Below are 19,037 nucleotides of genomic sequence, written 5' to 3' on the forward strand. Positions count from 1 at the left end.
CAAGCCACAAGTTGTGAGTTCCATCCCAGGCAGGGGGTCCAAGGTCCACTCAGACTTGCATTCTTTTGTAGGTCACTAAAATGAGAACTCAGATTTTGGGGGGCAATTGGCTTACACATTGTAAACAGCTTGGGGAGTGTTAGTTCACAGATAAGCAGTATAGAAATGTACTTGCTATTGCTATTCCAGCTGTTTTGCACTGCAATATCCAGTATCAAATCCCATTAGCATGGCCCTGATGGGAGTGTTAGTTAAGAGCTTGGAAATGTAACTTTTCCAAGCTCTGGTTTTAGTCCAACACATCTGTAGATTCCAGCTTTGAGAAAAATGAGTTAAACAATGGAGGAAATTTCAACTTCATTCAGTCATTTCCAACATTTCAGCAACACTCCCAACTCTTGGACCACCTCTTAACTTCTGTTTAACTAGCATCTTAAATGAGGTGCCATTATACTCCAAAGTAGTAATTCTTTGGCAATTACAAAAGTAAAAGGTAGCATAAACCAGGTCATTGTTGCTAAATCTGTCTACATACCAAGTGTTAAGGAATGGGAAAATGCCAACGGGAATCCTGGGAAAAAATTCTTTAAAGGACTTGGAAAGGGGATTTAAAACCTGTAAAAGAACAGAATAGCTGGCAATATCATCACCTATAAATAGAGTAAGAGTCATAGGTGTCCATGAAGAGGGAAACTTCATCCACCCACAATTCTACATTTATTTATTTTAATGTATACCCTAAAGGCACCAGATTGTGTCCGATCTCTGGAAGTTAAGCAGGGTCAGCCCTGGCTAGTAGTTGGACAGGAGACTGCCAATGAATACCAGGTGCTATATTTCAGATGATGGAACTGGTAAAAACCACCTCTGAGTATTCCTTGCCTAAGAAAACAGAATACAGAAATACTTTAAATAAATAAATGCAACCGGTCATCATAAACTGACAGGCAATGTGAAGGCACATACAGGGAGAGAAAGAGACATACAAGCAGCAACTGAACAAGAAGTTTAGAATGATCTCTGAGATGACTCCTCCTGAGAGTCTAACAGACTTGAACTCCCTGTGTTGTTTGGAGTCAACAGCAGCTAGAATTAATGGTGAACATTCTGATGCTGTTTCTGCAAATTTGACATGATTGAAAAGATGCTGTTTCTGGAAATGTGACATGATTGAAAAGAAATATATTCCTAGAAATACAATGATAATATAAAATAGTGGGGTGAAGGTTTGCATAAATATGAACTTTAATGTTTTTATAGCTTTTATAGTTGTTTGTAATAACATTCAGGCTTCCTTTAAAGTATCATATATATATATAATACAGGAACAGTGGGACACAATCTGTGGTATTATATTTGTTAACTATATTTGTTCACGATATTATCCTGGCAGTCATGGACATCTGCAGGTGTGAAAGCAAAAGAACGGTTCTCAGATCAGCCATAATTCCCTAAATCTAAGCTGTTGTGGTGATTGTAAAGCAAGTCTCTAGAGTTTGTTGAAACCATGATATGAGGCAAGATGTGCTGCCAATATTTGTAAGCAACTAGCCTAATCTTGAAATATTTCTGTATTTTTACTTAACAAATCAAGGGTGTTTTTCAGACTGGTCAGATATCTCAGGAAGTCATAGTTTTTTACTGTTTTTTGTATCACTTTTTAAAAATCCCATTAATCCAACATTTTTTTCATCAAAGGATGATTACGACTTCAGTGACATCACTAGGGTTGGCATCAGCTCATGCAGTAGCTTTTCAAATGGACACAGGTGAGCTCCACATTCTGTTTCTGCCAAAGTATAGATGTTTGGGGAGCATGATGTCACCCAACTTAGTTATACCCCTGTGTTACTTTCCTGACATTTTTTATCCATGGATGAAACTGTTTCTTCCTGATATTATGTGGCACCATTCTGTCTCATTGGTGGGCTGTGGCAGCGTCTGTGGGTTTGTCTCACCCTCTCTTCATTTTTCTGCTGAATTCATTTTGTTGCCAGATTCATCTCCTACCTCTTTTTCTCTGCAACAAGCTATTTACATATACAAGTCTTTCACCACCCCATCTAAGGGAAGAGTGAGCTGGGAGAGTGAAACCAGCTTTGTAAATGCCCTCCCTGCTTTTTTGTCATTCATGCCATCACCTTCTTTTCCTAGCCTTCCTTGAGAGTTTGAATATTCTTTCCACCCCTACCTCTCATTAATTGGAAGACTCAGACATGGCTGTTGGAAAGCCCACCCTTTACACAGTTGTTGTTATTATGTGCCTTCAAGTTGTTTCGGACTTATGGTGACCCTAAGACAAACCTATCATAGGGATTTCTTGGTAAAGTTTGTTCAGAGGTTAGCCTTCCTCTGAGGCTGCTGAGAAAATGTGACTTGCCCAAGGTCAGGCAGTGAACTTCCACAGGGGATATGAATCCAAATCTCCAGAGTCCTGATAACAGGCTATAAACATACAGCATAGCATCGGGGTTTGGGTGCTCATTTGGATGGTTGTGGAGGACATCAGAGATGACCACTGTCTAAGCTCTGGTCTGCACTTGGAAGTCTCCAGTGCAGGTTAAAGATTAATCAAATTAATAAATAAATGTGGAATTAATTTATCCCATATCTTTATTTTTAGTGAGTGTACAGTCTTCTTCCCCATCTGCTTCTTACATTGTTGTTGTTTTAAAGGTCCCCCTTTCCACATAAGGTTTGATTGCAATTCATGGTACCTCATTTACTACCAAATTGAAAGTCTAAGGATTTTCTTCACACAGTTTGAAGGGTTCTGAATGTCACTGGAGGGAATGCTAAAACACACAGGGGTGTCATAGAAGTAGACTATGCATACAGATCATGCTCACATGCCACTAAACAACTTTACATCCCATCCGTCAGGGCCTTGTAGAAAGATTTTGATGATTTCACATGCCATTTCTGAACATATGTTTTGATATTATTGGAACCATTTGAACTACCAATTAATTATTCTGAGAGAATCCTGTCACATTATAACAACTAGCAGAATCTGTTGTCACATCCTTGATGGCATGCTTGCAAATTTCTTGGTCATTCATCTTAACTAAGAAATACTAGAACTTCCTTTCACTGCCCTTTTGTTTAAAAAAGAATTTAACCTTAATTCCATAAATGGAAGGGAAAAACTCAAGTGAGAAATTCATATGGACTATGCGATGTAACATGTTTGCAGTGATTAAATAATACACTATGGAGAATATTGTTCTATGAGCTGGAGGAGAAGTAAAAGAAACAATGATCTCTTTAAATGTTCATTTTTCTTTGTAAAATTGCCTACGGACTAATTCCATTATTAAACATGACTGAGTGGCTTTAATATGTTAATGATAGATTATGTCACAGCAACCTATTTCAGTAATTGGGTTCCTTTCAGCTCCATATAGACTAATGGCATACTTATGGCAATTATTAAATTTCATTGGAAGAAGAAAAAAAGCTATTTTAAAATTATTCCAAAATGATGAGAGCAGCTACAGTTGGCTAAGAGTCAAGCTTGATATGATGGGGCAGACGTGTGTCCTTCCCATTTACACCCATGGGGCCAGAGAGGGCCTTGGAATCTGCTAGTACATAGTTTGGATATCATGAAAGCAAAGTCATGGAAGATAAGGGTAATATATTTCCTCAAATATTCAAGGCAATCTGCCCCTCCATATCAGTTGCTGGGCAAAAAGAATGGAAGGATGCTGTTGCCCTCACGTCCTATTTGTGGGTTTCCCACAGAAAAGCAGTTTGTCCCTGCAGGAACAGATTGTTCAAGTCTTGAGCTTGATTGAACATGGTGTTTGGTATGTTCTTAGAAATAAATAAAACATTTAGGAAATGGTTGATAGGCATTTCTATCTACCCTCCTTGCCTCGTTTCCCAGATGTTTGAAGCATATTTGTTTGTCTCTGGCTCACCACATCCAGGAGTATTGCTACAGGGGAGAGGGGAAATTAGGACATTGCCCCCCATATAGGATTCTGCCACCCTGGATGAAATTTGCCTTAAATCACTAAATGTCTAGTATTCCAGAGAGTGAGACATTGAAAAATGTGAAGTCCAAGGCTTTTATGGCTGGCATCCATAGTTTTTTATGTTTTTTTTTTAGGCTATTTGGCCATGTTCTAGAAGAGTTTATTCCTGATGTTTCGCCAGCATTTGTGGCTGGCAGCTTCAGATAAGATCTCTGAAGATGCCAGCCAAAGATGCTGGAGAAAGGTCAGGAAGAAAATCTTCTAGAACATGGCCACATAGCCCAAAAAACCCACAAAAAACACTGGAAATGTTCTTACTTAGAACAGTTATATTTGATGTGTTTGCATTCCCTTGGTAACTTTTTTCTTTGGATGTCTAAACTCTATTTCTAAATGCTCAATTCAAATTTTATGTTCTAGTAAATGCTAGAAATTAGGGGACTGAAGGAAAATTTCATAAAAGGACAGGATTCTTACTTGGAGGTAACACGCTCATCCTCCCAGCCCACCTCACAGCTACACGCCTGGTCTCATCTGGAAATGGAGCAAAGTGGTAATGGACTGAAGGAGGCTAGGGTATTACTTTATTTATTTATTTATTTATTTATTTATTTTTAAGGGTAAGACTGTCTTCCCATGTAGTCTATTTACTCTTAAATTAATTCACACACCAAGGGCCCGTTCATATTATAGAATTATAGCAGCATAATCCATTTTAGCAACCATATTTCCATCTAATGGAATCCTGTGATTAGCAGTTTAAGGAGGGGAATATAGAATTCTCCACTAAAGCATTTATAACCTAAGGATTTCATAGGATGTAGTCATAGTAATTAAGTGGAATCATAACACTATAATTGTGTAGTATGAATTGGCTCTAGGCAGCCATCCTGTTAATGAACTGTGCAGATGTAGGTCCAGCTTGAAGAACTGCAGAACTAACGTGTATGCCCAACTTTTGCATGCTACTTACTTCCAACACCAGGGGCATCACTAGGGGGGCACATGGAGTGCAGGACACACCAGGTGACACCTGGGGGGATGTGGCACCACTTCTCCTCAAACATCTATCTTTTGGCAGAAACTATTATTATTATTATTAACCTTTATTTATGAAGCGCTGTAAATTTACACAGCGCTGTACATACAATCTTTTTAGTTAGACGGTTCCCTGCCCTTGGGCTTACAATCTAAAAAGACATGACACAGAAGGAGATGAGAGTGGTGGAGGGAAAGGGTAAGAGGTCCAGCAGTTCCTCTCTACCTCCAAGGCCTGGACCAAGGCAGATGGACTGGAGGGAGGGCTTGGGTTCTTAATGGATGGTTAATCATTTTCAAGGGAAAATACATACTCTCAAGTTGGATAATGCATATACAGTACATAGCAATACAGGAAATGGTTTGATAAACAGACAACAAAAGAACACCAAATAGCAAGCGACAATTATGCAATGCCTGGGAAGGCTACTCTGAACAGGATGGTTTTCAACTCTGTTTTGAAGCTGGTTAAAGAAGTGATGGCTCTTGCTTGTGGGGGAAGAAGGTTCCAGGAGTGAGGGGCAGCAAGTGAAAAGGGGCAAATCCAGGATGGGGCAGAGGAAATCCTGGGCTGAGACAGCAGATCTTGACTACCAGAACGGAGGGCCCTGGTGGGAAGGTGAGGAGAAAGAAGATCTGATAAGTAAGGAGGTGCCAGTCCATGGAGGGCTTTAAACGTCGACAGCAGGAGCTTGTACTGAATACGGAAAGGGAGGGGGAGCCAGTGAAGGGATACCAACACAGGAGAGATGTGGTCAGAGCGGTGGGTGGAAGTGATAATGCGTGCAGCTGAATGCTGAACAGAGATTAAAGGACGGAGGTGAGAAAGAGGAAGCCCAGCCAGGAGGACATTACAGTAATCAAGTTGTGAGATCACTAGGGCATGGACCAGGATCTTGGCAGTAGAGGCGGAGAGATATGGTCGGATTTTGGCAATATTGTACAAGAAGAATCTACAAGCCTTGGCTGTGGTCTGGATCTGAGGGATACACGACAGAGAAGAGTCAAAGATAAAACCAAGACTGCGGGCTTGCTGGACTGGTTGAATAGAAATGTTGTTCACATAGACAGAAAAGGAGTGTTGAAGGGTGGACTTAGGAGGAAAGACAAGAAGCTCCGTCTTGGACATGTTGAGCTTCAAACGCCGATGGCGCATCTGCTGCGAGACAGCTGTGAGGCAAGATGAGACTTGCTGTTCAAGCCTTGGAGAAAGGTCGGGGGCGGAAAGATACAGCTGGGTGTCATCGGCATACAGGTGGTAGGAAAAGCCAAAAGAGCTAATGAGTTTTCATAAGGACAGTGTGTAGAGAGAAAAAAGAAGGGGACCCAGAACAGAGCTCTGGGGAACTCCAACAGATAAGGGAACAGGAGAAAAAGTCTGACCCCCTGCAACTACTGCAAAAGATCTGCCAGACAAGTAAGATCTAAACCAGTCGAGAACAGAGTCTGAGAACCCAAGGTTAGAGAGTATGTCAATTAGGAGAAAGTGATCAACAGTGTCAAAGGCTGCAGACAAATCAAGAAGGATGAGAACAGAGTAAAGGCCATTAGTCTTGGCCTGTAAAAGGTCATTCGAAATCTTAGTGAGAGCTGTCACTGTAGAATGCCTTGGGCGGAAACCAGACTGAAAGGGATCGAGGATGGACTTGGCTTCAAGAAACTCAAGACAGTGCGAATAGACAACCCATTCCAAAACCTTAGAAAGAAAGGGGAGAACAGAAATCGGATGATAGCTAGACAAGGAGGAGGGGTCAAGGGAAGGTTTTTTCAGAATTGGGGAAATGAGAGCATGTTTGAAGTCCGATGGGAAGGAGCCTGTAGAGAGAGAGAGACTGAAGATAAGGAGAAGCGAGGGCAGAAAGGAGGGAGCTATAGAGATTAGAAGACGAGTAGGAATTGGATCAAGAGAACAGGTTGCAGGTTTGGAGGAATTCAGAAGTGTAGAGAGTTCATCCAAACAGGCAGGAGGAAACACAGAAAATTTGTTAGGCGAGGGCGATAGAAGATTAAGAGCAGAAGAAGAATTGGGGGGGGGGGGGACTATCTCAGAGAAACTGCATCCTTTTAAAATGCTGGCGCTCAGTGAAAGAGATTATTTGAGGGGGGGAGGTTCAGTGGGAGCCCTCAGCATTGTTTTTTTTAAAAAAGAAAACATTATTTTAAAATTTTCTTTAAAAACATCACATCTTGCCACTTTAACCCTATGAAACTGTGCACATGTAAATATATTTAGGCTGTGTGTATGATATTGCAATTGAAATGTGTGGTTTTAATTTTGCTAGTGGTTTATGGCACAACTATTGCCATTACATTCAGTGATATGCAGCAATTACAATTTATGAGTAACATTTCTGTAAAGAACATTACTAAGGATTCTGTATGGGAGGAGGACAATCGGGGAGGTGACACCATGAATTACTGCACTGGGTAACACCAATCCTAGTGACGCCATTGCCTCAGTAGCATACTTACATTTGGTATCAGCCAGTGCGATGGGAGTGGGGCCAAAAGCAGAGGGGCAGGGCTTTCATGAGGAGGGATGCTTTGGCCTTGCTTTCCCTCAGGGGTGGGGCCAAAGGGGCCCTCTCCCTCCCTGCTCTGAGCAGCTTTACTCACAAGTAAAGCCACAGGGACAGGAGTTCCGAGGCCTCTCCCTCACTGCCATGTGCCATAGCGAGTGGCAGAGAGGTGGGGGCCGCTCACTGGGTGTCATCCCCGTCAGTGGTGTCACTCAGTGTGGTCTGCACTCCCTGCACCCTCCTAGTGATGCTACTGCATTGCCTAATGCATAGTTGAGGATGTGTGAGATCAGACATACAGGGGAATGTCTGAGAAGCATCTCGCTTTTCCCCTATACCCACATCCATGAGGATGACACCATCCTCTAAGTTCTCCAGAGAACCCCATAAGGACATACCGAATTGCTTCTCTGATTTCTGCTACTCTCCACCAGCCTTTATATGGCCATGTTGGGGGTGGGCAGCATGGAATGGAAAATGGAAAATGGAAATTGAAAATGTGGGTTTACAAGGAGAAGTGACTGGTGACATGGCCTAGTTCTGCCTGTGGAATCTTTATGAAATGTGCCCATGATACAGGATCTTGGCCACTCATTTTATATATGAATGGAACAAACACATATATAATTGTATGACCACAATGTGTTTGACTTTTAGAGGTTACAAATGAATGCACTAATAATGAATTCACAAAGAGGCACTGTGGCTACTGGGACAATGGATTCCTTGGCTGAGATTCATTCTCACTCTAGCAGGATGGTGTGGTTGCTATGGGTTTTCCCTCATAGAATTGCTGACTTATCAAGTGCCAGCATACCCATAAAAATTATTCATTACTCACTCTTGGCTTCCCACACCTGCAAAAACAGTCAGAGGAGGCAAAAGATTGTGAATAAACCTTGCCCTGTTTTTACATTTTTATTCAGTCATTACAGCAGCAGCATAGCCTAACGCTTATTAAAAGAAAGATAATGGCAACTCAAAGCAGTGTATTTAAATTGAAAGTAAGTCCCAACAGAATTTAGTCTGAGCTAAATGTGTGTAGGAATGTAGTCTTATTTAACCATCAATTAGTGGCCTATGGTCCATTTAATGGGAAACAAACAGAACATATCTTGCTTTTGTCCTAAAGTAGAATTAATTTTAGCATTCTCATAACTGCAGAATTGACTAGAATTTCACAATGAAATGCTGCACCAGGCTGTGCTTTAAAAAGTGCTGCAACTAGAAAATGTTATTCCTATATTATTAATAAATCTTAAGAGCATATGTTAATTGAATTCCATAAAGCCAATCCACCAAAAGAATGAACACCCCGGTGGAATGAACATCTTCTTCCCTGTGCAGATGCTTACATACTTCCAAAATCTGCTCTGAAGGATCAAGGAAGTATTTAGAGAAGATTTGGGGGCACAAGGGAAGATGGAAGGGGAAGGAAAGCAAAAGTAAGTCATGTGGCACCACTAGGAAACCCTTTGTATGACACTGGATGATGCCCAACATGAATTAGTTTGAATAATGCCAGCTCTATCAATATGCAAACTGAAATTATTCAGAATTAGAAGGACTGGCAGAATTTTTAATATTCTGACGGGAATGAAATGAGTGAAAATGAAGCAAAATCATAGAACTGAAGTGTACCATATGACTATATTTCTTTATCACATTGGCAGACTTCATCTCAGTGCTAGCTACTGGGCTTTTTAGATGCTGCTATTAAATCTGCAACATTGGTACCAGAAAGGGAATTTCCCAGACTGTCTACACACCATTCTCAAACCCATCTTCCATGAGCCTTTGATTCTCTTTAAGGCATGACCATGACATGAGAGGGTATCTCTTCATTTTCCACAGAATGGATTTCTCCTGAAGAGACTACTTCATAGTTACCTCTTCCTTCCCCAAAACTCTCCTTCTCCATATAAGCAAAGCAACTGTTGCCTTGGGAGTGAGACACTACTGGAACTTTCCCAAAGGCCGTGCACAATAGCCTGTCTGCATCTCCTAAGTCTTTCAGATCAGATATCTTGTAATTTGACATCAAGGAGTTCATTGCACTGAGCACACAACAAACTGTCCAGCAGTTAAATTGTCACTCATGTGTTCTTCTGTACCTTTCATCTGATGACTTTCTACCTCATGAATCTTATCTTCCTTTTCTTAAATTCAGGGATAATTGACAATTGGGTATATTTTACTGACAAAATAAGATCCAGACTAGAGATCATTTTTCTATACTTCCTATTTATCATATTAGCAAAAGCTACAGTAGCAAATGATGATTATCTGCAAATTTCTGAGAATATAGCGGAAACAGATAAGACACAATAATTACTGCGAGCTATTTAATTGTGAGGAGTATAAAACACAATAACTGATATAAATATCAAGACTGAAAACTTTAATCAATTCTATCAGTAGATCAATCAACAGGAGCTTTAATTGCAAATTAAAATTGCCCCCCTGATTAAGCAGTGGGGTCAGGACTGAAGGGCATACTATTATTCAAGCTGCACAGTGCACCAATTCCTCTGTGTGAGTAGTGTGATTAAACAGCACCATTAAGAATGGCTTCTCCTTCCACTTTGCATCTAAGACAAGAGCATATTTTATCCATCTTAACAAAGAGTTGAGCAACTATGGCCCTCCAAATGTTTGGGTTTTTTCTTTTTCTTTACTGGAACTCTCTTCATCCTTTACCATTAATTATGAGCTAATGGCAAATCTAGACCACAAATGGCAAACCCTATCTTAATATAAGTTCCTTTGTAGCACCAAAACTGATTATACAAAATTATACCTTTGTTTCCAGTTGATGCCAAAGAACCTGTAAAAATCCTAGATCACTACATGGATGCAATGGGAGATTAGATGTGAGTGAACAAACTGAACAACAGGTTTAATATATCATTTCAATCTGGCTGTTATGAATATATATTTGTTTTTAATAGTGGGTTTATTTTATGTATGTGCATGCATGCACATACATGCACACACACAAACACAAACTCCGCTTATGGAAGCCAATAGTATTTGTTGTTTCTTGTTAGATGCCTTTGAATCAATCTTCACCCATGGTGACCTTGTGAAGGAGATGTCTCTAAGTCTCCCTATCCTCTACCTTTCTGCTCAGGCTCATGGTCTCTCTGACTGAGTCTATCCATCTGGCGTGTGGTCTTTCTCTTTCTACTGCTTCTAATGAGCTGTGCTTTCTCAGAATGTGGACAAAGTATGACAGCCTCAATTTAGTCATCTTGGCTTCCAGGCAGAGTTGTTCTAGGACCCATTTGTTTATTTATTTTTATTTTTTTTTGGCATCCACAGCAGCACCTTCTCTAGCATCACATCTCAAATGAATTAATTTTCTTTCTTCTTGCTTTCTTCACTGACCAGCTCTCACAGCCATACATTATTATTATTATTATTATTATTATTATTATTATTATGCTTTATTTATATAGCACTGTAGATTTACACAGTGCTGTACATGCAAACAATAAAATAGCTAAACCTGCCCATGGTATACAATCTAAGAAATAATAGCATAATACATATAAATAATACATAACAATACAGGAAAGGGTGCAATAAAGTAAAGCAGGCAACAAATTAAAAATGTCAAATAACAAATAATAGTCACTCAGTGCCTGGGAATGCTTTTCTGAACAGGATGGTCTTCAACTCAGTTTTGAAATTAGTTAAAGAAGTGATGACCCGTGCTTGTGAGGGAAGGAGGTTCCAGGAGTGAGGGGCAGCAAGTGAAATGGAACAAATCTGGGATGGGACAGTGAAAAACCTAGGTTGAGACAGCAGACCTTGACTACTAGAACTGAGGGCACAAGTGGCAATGTGAGAAGAAAGAAGGTTTGATAAATAAGGAGGGGCCAGGCCATGCAGGGCTTTAAAAGTCAACAACAGGAGCTTATACTGAATACAGAAGGGGAGGGAGAGCCAGTGAAGGGATGATAATAAAGGAGAGATATGGTTGGAGCGGTTGGCAGATGTAATAATGCATGCAGCTGAATGCTGGACAGAAATTAAAGGATGGAGGTGAGAAAGAGGAAGCCTTGCCAGAAAAATGTTACAGAAATCAAGTCGCGAGACCACTAGGGCATGGGCCAGAATCTTGGCAGTAGAGGAAGAGAGAAATGGCCAGAGTTTGGCAATATTGTATTTAAAAAATGTACATGCCTTAGCTGTGGTCTGGATCTGGGGGATACACAACAGAGAAGAGTCAAAAATAAAACCAGGACTATGGGCTTCCTGGTCAAATAGAAATATCATCAACAGAAACAGAAAAGGGGTATTGAAGAATAGACTTAGGTGGGGAAATTAGAAGCTCTGTCTTGGACATGTTGAGCTTCAAATGCCGATGCCACATCCACTGAGAGATAGCTGTAAAACAAAATGAAACTTGCTGTTCCATACCCGGAGAAAGTCAGAGATGGAAAGATACAGCTGAGTGTCACTAGCATACAAATTATAGGAAAATCCAAAAGAACTAATGAACTTTCCTAGGGACAATGTGTAGAGAGAAAACAAGAGGGGACCCAAAACAGAGTTCTGAGGAACTCCAACAGATAAGGGAACAGAGGACGAGGTCTGACCACCCGTCACCACAGCAAAAGATCTGTCTGACAAATAAGATCTAAACCAATCAAGAACAGAATCCGAGATCAACGCTGTCAAAGGCTGCAGACAAATCAAGAAGAATGAGAACAGAGTAAAGGCCATTAGCCTTGGCCCGTAAAAGATCATCCGAGATCTTAGTGAGAGCCATCTCAGTAGAATGCCATGGGCAGAAACTGGACTGAAAAGGATTGAGAATGGAGTTGGCTTCAAGAAACTCAAGACAGCAAGAGTAAACGACCCATTCCAAAACCTTAGAAAGAAAAGGAAGAACAGAAATCGTATGATAGCTAGACAAAGAAGAGGGGTCAAGAGAAGGTTTTTTCAGAATAGGGGAAACTAAAGCATATTTAAAGACCGTAGGGAAAGAAACCATAGAGAGAGAGAGAGATTAAAGATATAGAAAAGTAAGGGGAGGAAAGAGGGACCTAAAGAAATTAGAAGACGAATAAGAATTGGATCAAGAGAACAAGTTGCCGGTTAGGAAGAGTTCATCAGTGTAGAAAGTTCATCCAAAGAAACAGGAGGAAACACAGAATTTTTTTTAGCCAAGAGCGATAGAAGATTAGTAACAGAAGAAAAATCAGGAGGGACTACTTCAGAGCGAACAGTGGTAATCGTGAGATGAAATAGTTAGCAAAATCATTAGGAGAGAATGATGAAGAGACAGGAGGAGAAGGAGGTTTAAGCAAAGTGTTGAAGATGGAGAACAAACACTGCGGGCACCTCTCGTTGACGTAGATCAATGATTTATAATAATTCTGTTTTGCAATGGACAGGGCGTGTGAAAAGGAAAAAAGAAAAAAATTGTAATGAATAAAATTAGCCCACTCCTTGGACTTTTTCCAAAGGCGTACAGCCAGTCTAGAGCAGGACCGGAGAAACCTAAGAATGGGAGTAAGCCAGGGGTGAGGCCTAGTCATAGAGGAAGATGCATGTACAGAGAGAGGGGCAAAGCTGTCAAGCGTTGAAGAAAGTGTGGAGTTAAATGAAGACATTGCCGAATCAGCAGAATCCCCAATATTTAGAGGAGAGAGAGATGAATTCAGGGTGTGACAGATGGTTAGAATTAACAGACTGAAGATCGTGAAAATAGCATTGAACAGTATGACAAGGGGGTGGAGTATAAGTAAGAGCAAAAGAGATTAAATGATGATCAGATAATGGAAAATCAAATGCCAGGTAGTCAGAAATGACAGTTTGCAGCAAGAACTAGGTCAAGACAGTGACCGAGAGAATGAGTTGAAGAGTTAGAATGTGGTTGAAGACCAAATGGGGAATACAATGGCTTGGACAATTCTAACTTTAGAGTTCAGCTGTATATCTTTGGACCTCAGGATTTTGTCTAATTCTTTCATAGCTGCCTTTCCCATTCCTAATCTTCTGATTTCTTGACTGCAGTCTCCATTCTGATCAATGTTTGATCCAAGTTATGGGGATAACTAATTTGATTTCCTCATTATCTAGGTTGCATTTATATCTGTCTATGCATGCCACTTATTTTGGCCTTGGCCGGGCTGAAAAAATGGCTTTGTAAATTGTAGGCATGTCATGGGCTACATTTTGCTGATCCCTACTTATAAGAATGGTCTGAACTTTCTATTATCTCTCTAAAGACCCTGCCAAATTTTAATATTTTAATAATATTTTCTAAAAGCCTTCACTAATGATCACAATTCCTTTGTTTGAAAAAATGAAATAACAATAATATTTATTTATACCTCGCTCTTCAGCCAAGGCTATCAGAGCAGCTTACAGTTGGCCAGGTTATAAGAGGAGAAGTAACCTTTTTTTATTTTGTCTAAAGTTTAATTGGTGTAAGCACTCCTAATTTTGTTAAATATATTTATCTCTCTTGGGTTAGCTGCTGAATAAAATATTATTAAGCAAAACAGGCCATGTTTTGGAACACAAGAGAATTTATTATTCAGAGTAGCTAAAATTACATAGCAATTGTTTGCATAGTTATCTAAAATGAGCTTCTGGGGAAAGGTCCCATGGCCTGTGTAAAATTAATCTTAAATGAAGCATATTTAATATGAAAAGTATTCCCAGTTCATAGTATCTTGGAATAAAAAATTAACTTTTCAAAATATATACAAATGGATTTTAGATTACATATTACTGAAGTACAATGAAACTATGCCTTGGATCCAAAATTCTGGACTGAAGCTGGGGACACTGTGAGAGAAGAATGCAGAAAGACACTGTCTGTAGTCAAAAAGAAAATGAAGCATCAATGGATGGGACATGAAACTCTTCAAGCAGTTAAGGACAGAAGAGAAACAAATGTAAAAGTGATAGAAATAAAGTCAAAACTGTGAATATAACTGTTCAATGACTTTTGCGAAGGGACAAAGAAGACTAGTATAATACTCGGAACAGAGAAATAGAAGATGACAACAAAAAAGGGAAGAACAGTAGATCTCTTCCACAAGAGTGGGGATGCTCTTCAACCGGTTGTGGAGCACATTAAATGACCAAGTACAAATAAATCAACAGTATGGCATACTGTTGTAGAAAAAGGCAGGCAAGAATAACTGCAGAGACCAACTGAAGTTCAGAAGCCTCTAGCAGCGAAAGGTGCCAAGAGAGCCCCGATCCAGATATTGTCAAGCATTTATAGAAACTTTCACAAGGACAGGAAAGAAATTCTCCTCTTATTCCCCCCTTCCCTTAGTTAGCTTTTGCAATGCATAATTTTATAAAAACATTCTATAGTTTAAGCAACTTGTTTATGTTCCAAGTAGTGCAGCACAACCGGTTCAGGGAATGTTTTTGGAACATAGAAGATGTTATGGTTTTTGAAGGAACATGAAGCATAGAGTACAGCACTATGACACAAATTAGTCAGAGGGAACATTTCTAATATTCTCACTCTGAGTCTTGTATGGTTCTCTAGTCTGACCTCAAAAAGCATATCATAGACAGTCATAGTCAAGCAAATTCAAATGCATTTCTTTAGCTATAGGCAATTGCACCCCTTCAATACCAATATAGATGGCATACCAATACAACTCTTCAAACTACAGAGACAAAATCTACTCTAGTTAAAATCTGTTAACAAATATAGAAAACAAAACAATGGTCCACAGATTGGAAATGCTCAATATAAATTCCAGTCCCCAAGAAAAGGCACATTAGGGATTGCAGCCACTACAGGACCATTACATTAATTTCCCATGATGCTCAAAATTCTACACAAAGATTTGTTGTTGTTGTTGTTGTTTACCATATGTGGATTGAGAAGTGCTAGATGTTCAGATTGGGTTCAGGAAAGGAAGAGACATTAGTGATCATATTGTAAATATGCATTGGATAATGAAACACACCAACGAATTTCAGAAGAAAACCAGCCTGTTCTTTATAGCAAAGCCTTTGATTGTGTAACTCATGAAAAACTTTGGTTTGCTCTTAAAGAAGTAAGTGTGCCACAACATTTGATTTTCCTGATGCATAACCTGTACTCAGTTCAAGAGGCCACCATCAAGACAGAATAAAGAAAAGCATAATGGTTTCCAATTGGCAAGGGGGTCAGACAAAGCTGCATTTTATCACCCTATCTGTTTAACTTGTATGCTGAATATATAATATGTAAGGCAGGATTAGACATGGAGGAAAGAAGTGTGAAAATTGGAGAAAGGAACACCAGAAATTTAAGATAGGCAGATGACACCATACTACTAGCAGAAAATAGATAATACTATATTTGCTTTATCACACTAGGGTGCAAACAGGATTTAAACAAGAGTTAAACAGGAAATGCTGTGTGATAAACACCAGGCATTTCCTGTTTAACTCCCGTTTAACTCTCGTTTAAATCCTGTTTGTCCCCTAGTGTGATAAAGCAGTTGGAATGGTTACTGAAAAAAGTATAAGAAAAATGTGCAATGGCAGCTTTGCAGCTGAACATGAATAAAGCAAGCATAATGGCCACAGATGATTTACGTAACTTTAACATTGACAATGAACAGGACAGGATCATAGTTCAAAATAATCTTCATAAATTGGAGAGAGGAACTAAAACTAACAGAATTAATTTCAACAAAGATAAAAACAAAATGACATGTATACAAAATGGATTGTATTCATACAGGATGGGTGACACCTGGCTCAACAACAGTACATATGAAAAGTATCTGTAGGGCTTAGAAGACTTCAAGTTTAACGTAAGTCAACAATGAATGCAGCTGCCAAAAAGAAAAATGCAATTTTGGGCTGCATCAATAAGTGCATAGTGTCTAGATCAAGGGATGTAATAGTACCACTCCAGTCAGCTTTGATCAGACCTCATTTCAAGTACTCTGTCCAGTTCTGATCCAGCTCAAAAAGGCTATTGGCAAACTGGAATGTGTCTACAGTAGGATGACCAAGATTATAAGGGGTCTGCAAACCAAGTACTATAAGTAACGGCTTAGGGAACTGGAGAAATTTGACTAGGAGAAGAGAAGATTGAGAGTTGATATATTAGATAGTCTTAAATATTTGAAGGGATGGCATGTTGAAGATAAAGCAAGCTTATTTTAAGCTGCTCCAGAGACTAGAACACAAACCAAGTTGCAAGAAAGGAGATTGCACTTTAAAATTAGGAAGAACTTCCTAACAGTAAGAGCTGTTCCATAATGGAATAGACTGCCTCAGAGAGTGGTGAATCCTCCTTCTATGGAGGTTTTGAATGACTCTCTCAGGCATGCTTTGGTTGTGTCATTCTGCATGGCAGGGGCTGAATTGGGTGGCCCTTGTGGTCCTTTTCAACCTATGATTCTGTGATTCGGCCTGCAGTTGTAGGAAGGGCAGCTATAGGGTCCAGAGTCCACCATCTGCCCTTGCAAGATAATAGGATCATTGAATTGGGAAAGCATGGAATCATAGAGATGGAATGGAGCACGAAGGCCATCTAGTCCAGCTCCCTGCCATGCATGTTGAATAGGTCCAATACCTTGGATAGCTCCTTGAAGTTTGAGCTAACATCTGGAAAAGATTCACTGCCTACTGTCACTGGGTCCACCAGCCACCGTGTGTAGAAATGCCACCAGGCTTTTTTTCTTTGGGAGGGCTTCATCTGGCTGGATGTTCATTTCAAACTTTTTAATCACTTGATTGTGACATAACATAAAAATCCCAGCATTCTCCATTGTTAAACACTCAGTGAAAATAAACTTCAGTGAATTTAGTCGAAGTATTGATAATGCCCATGAACCTTCCAAGGGACATTTACGTTTTTGCATTGGCATCTCTCACACTTCTTCCAGCACTGAGCACTTACAGTTGTGCACATTATACTCCTGCATAGTGTGTGTACCACTGAATAGAGAGGACAGTCCAAAGCCTGTGTTTCTTCTCAAAAAGTTTTGATACTAATCAAGTACTCAGTATGAGAAAGTTGAAGGGAGGCAGAAACTAGTGTGTGGATGACACTGATTGCATAGCTGTTTCCTAGTACTATGAGAGTGTAGCATAGTGGTTTGAGTTTGGGATTAAAAGTCCAGGAGACCAAAGTTTGAATCCGCACTCTGCTATGGAAAGAAGAAAGCAATGTTATAATTTCTCTGAATAAATCTTCCCAAGAAAACCCTATAATAGGTTCTCCATAAGGCAGAGCTAAACTGAAGGCACATGACAACTCCAATAATAATAATAATAATAATAATAATAATAATAATAATAGGATTTATTAATATACCGCCCAATCACTGGGAATCCGAGCGGTTTACAACAGAGGGGATAATAGACGGTTCCCTGTTCTCAGGCTTACAGTGTAAAAGACATGACACAAAAGGAGAAGGGAATGGGGAGGGGGAGGGGATCAGGTCCAGCATTCTTCTCTCCCTCTGAGGCCTGGACCAAGGCAGATGGACTGGAGGGAGGGCTCTTCTTCTTCAGGCTAGCCCTGATGGAGCTGGGCCAGCCTATTCTCTCTCTCACAGGCCGAAAGATGACAGTTATGGAGGCAGGATCCTCTTTCTTCAGGCTAGCCCTGATGGAGCTGGGCCAGCCTATTCTCTCCCTCACAGGCTGAAAGATGACAGTTACGGAGGGAGGAGCCTCTTTTTTCAGGCTAGCCCTGATGAAGCTGGGCCAGCCTATTCTCTCCCTCACAGGCTGAAGGATGACAGTTATGGAGGAAGGAGCCTCTTTTGACGGAAATTTTAGTTCTTTTCAGTCTGTTTTCATTTTTTGAAAAAACAAATATTTGGCCCAAACCACATTTGAGATTTATACTGAAATGGACAAATGTGAGCATCTAGGTCCTGGACCTAGGCTTTTGAAACTCTGAAAACTCTGGGTTTGAAACCTTGTATTTTCAGTATGGTTAAACAAGGGTTGCCGTATCGTCTTTTTCATGAGAAGCTCTTCATTTTGAACATTTGTTTGTCAGGTAGGTACAACACAACACTATTCTATGCTAGGATAACTGTAACTATTGGATTTAGCCACCAAAGTTGGGGGGGGATTAATTCAGTTAATTTTAGATTTCACTCAGATATGACAATTTCTTATAATAAAATAATAATAAAATTTATTTATGTCCTGCCTCTCTACAAAAAGCAATCGGGGCGGCTTCTTCATCTCTGAAAGAAGGTTTAGAAAATGTGAACATTCTAAATGGAGAAACTAGCAAAGGCCCTGTGCAGATGGTCCAAAAAGCATGTACTGAGTACATGATAGGGTTGCCTGGAAGTGTCCTTTTCAGACGCTCCCTAACCCTAGTACGTCCTCAGTACATCAAAACGGCAGCACCCTGTCTACATGGGCGCTGCCGTTTTGACCTGACAGACACATAGCATCCACATGTCCTGTCGTGCTTGCGGCATCACGAGTGTGCCATTTGTGCACTCAGGCATCGCAAGTGCGACACAAAAAGAAC

This window comes from Sceloporus occidentalis, unplaced genomic scaffold (genome assembly GCF_023333645.1).
Source record: "Sceloporus occidentalis isolate IW3139 unplaced genomic scaffold, rSceOcc1.0.p SCAF_1, whole genome shotgun sequence".
NCBI lineage: Eukaryota > Metazoa > Chordata > Lepidosauria > Squamata > Phrynosomatidae > Sceloporus > Sceloporus occidentalis.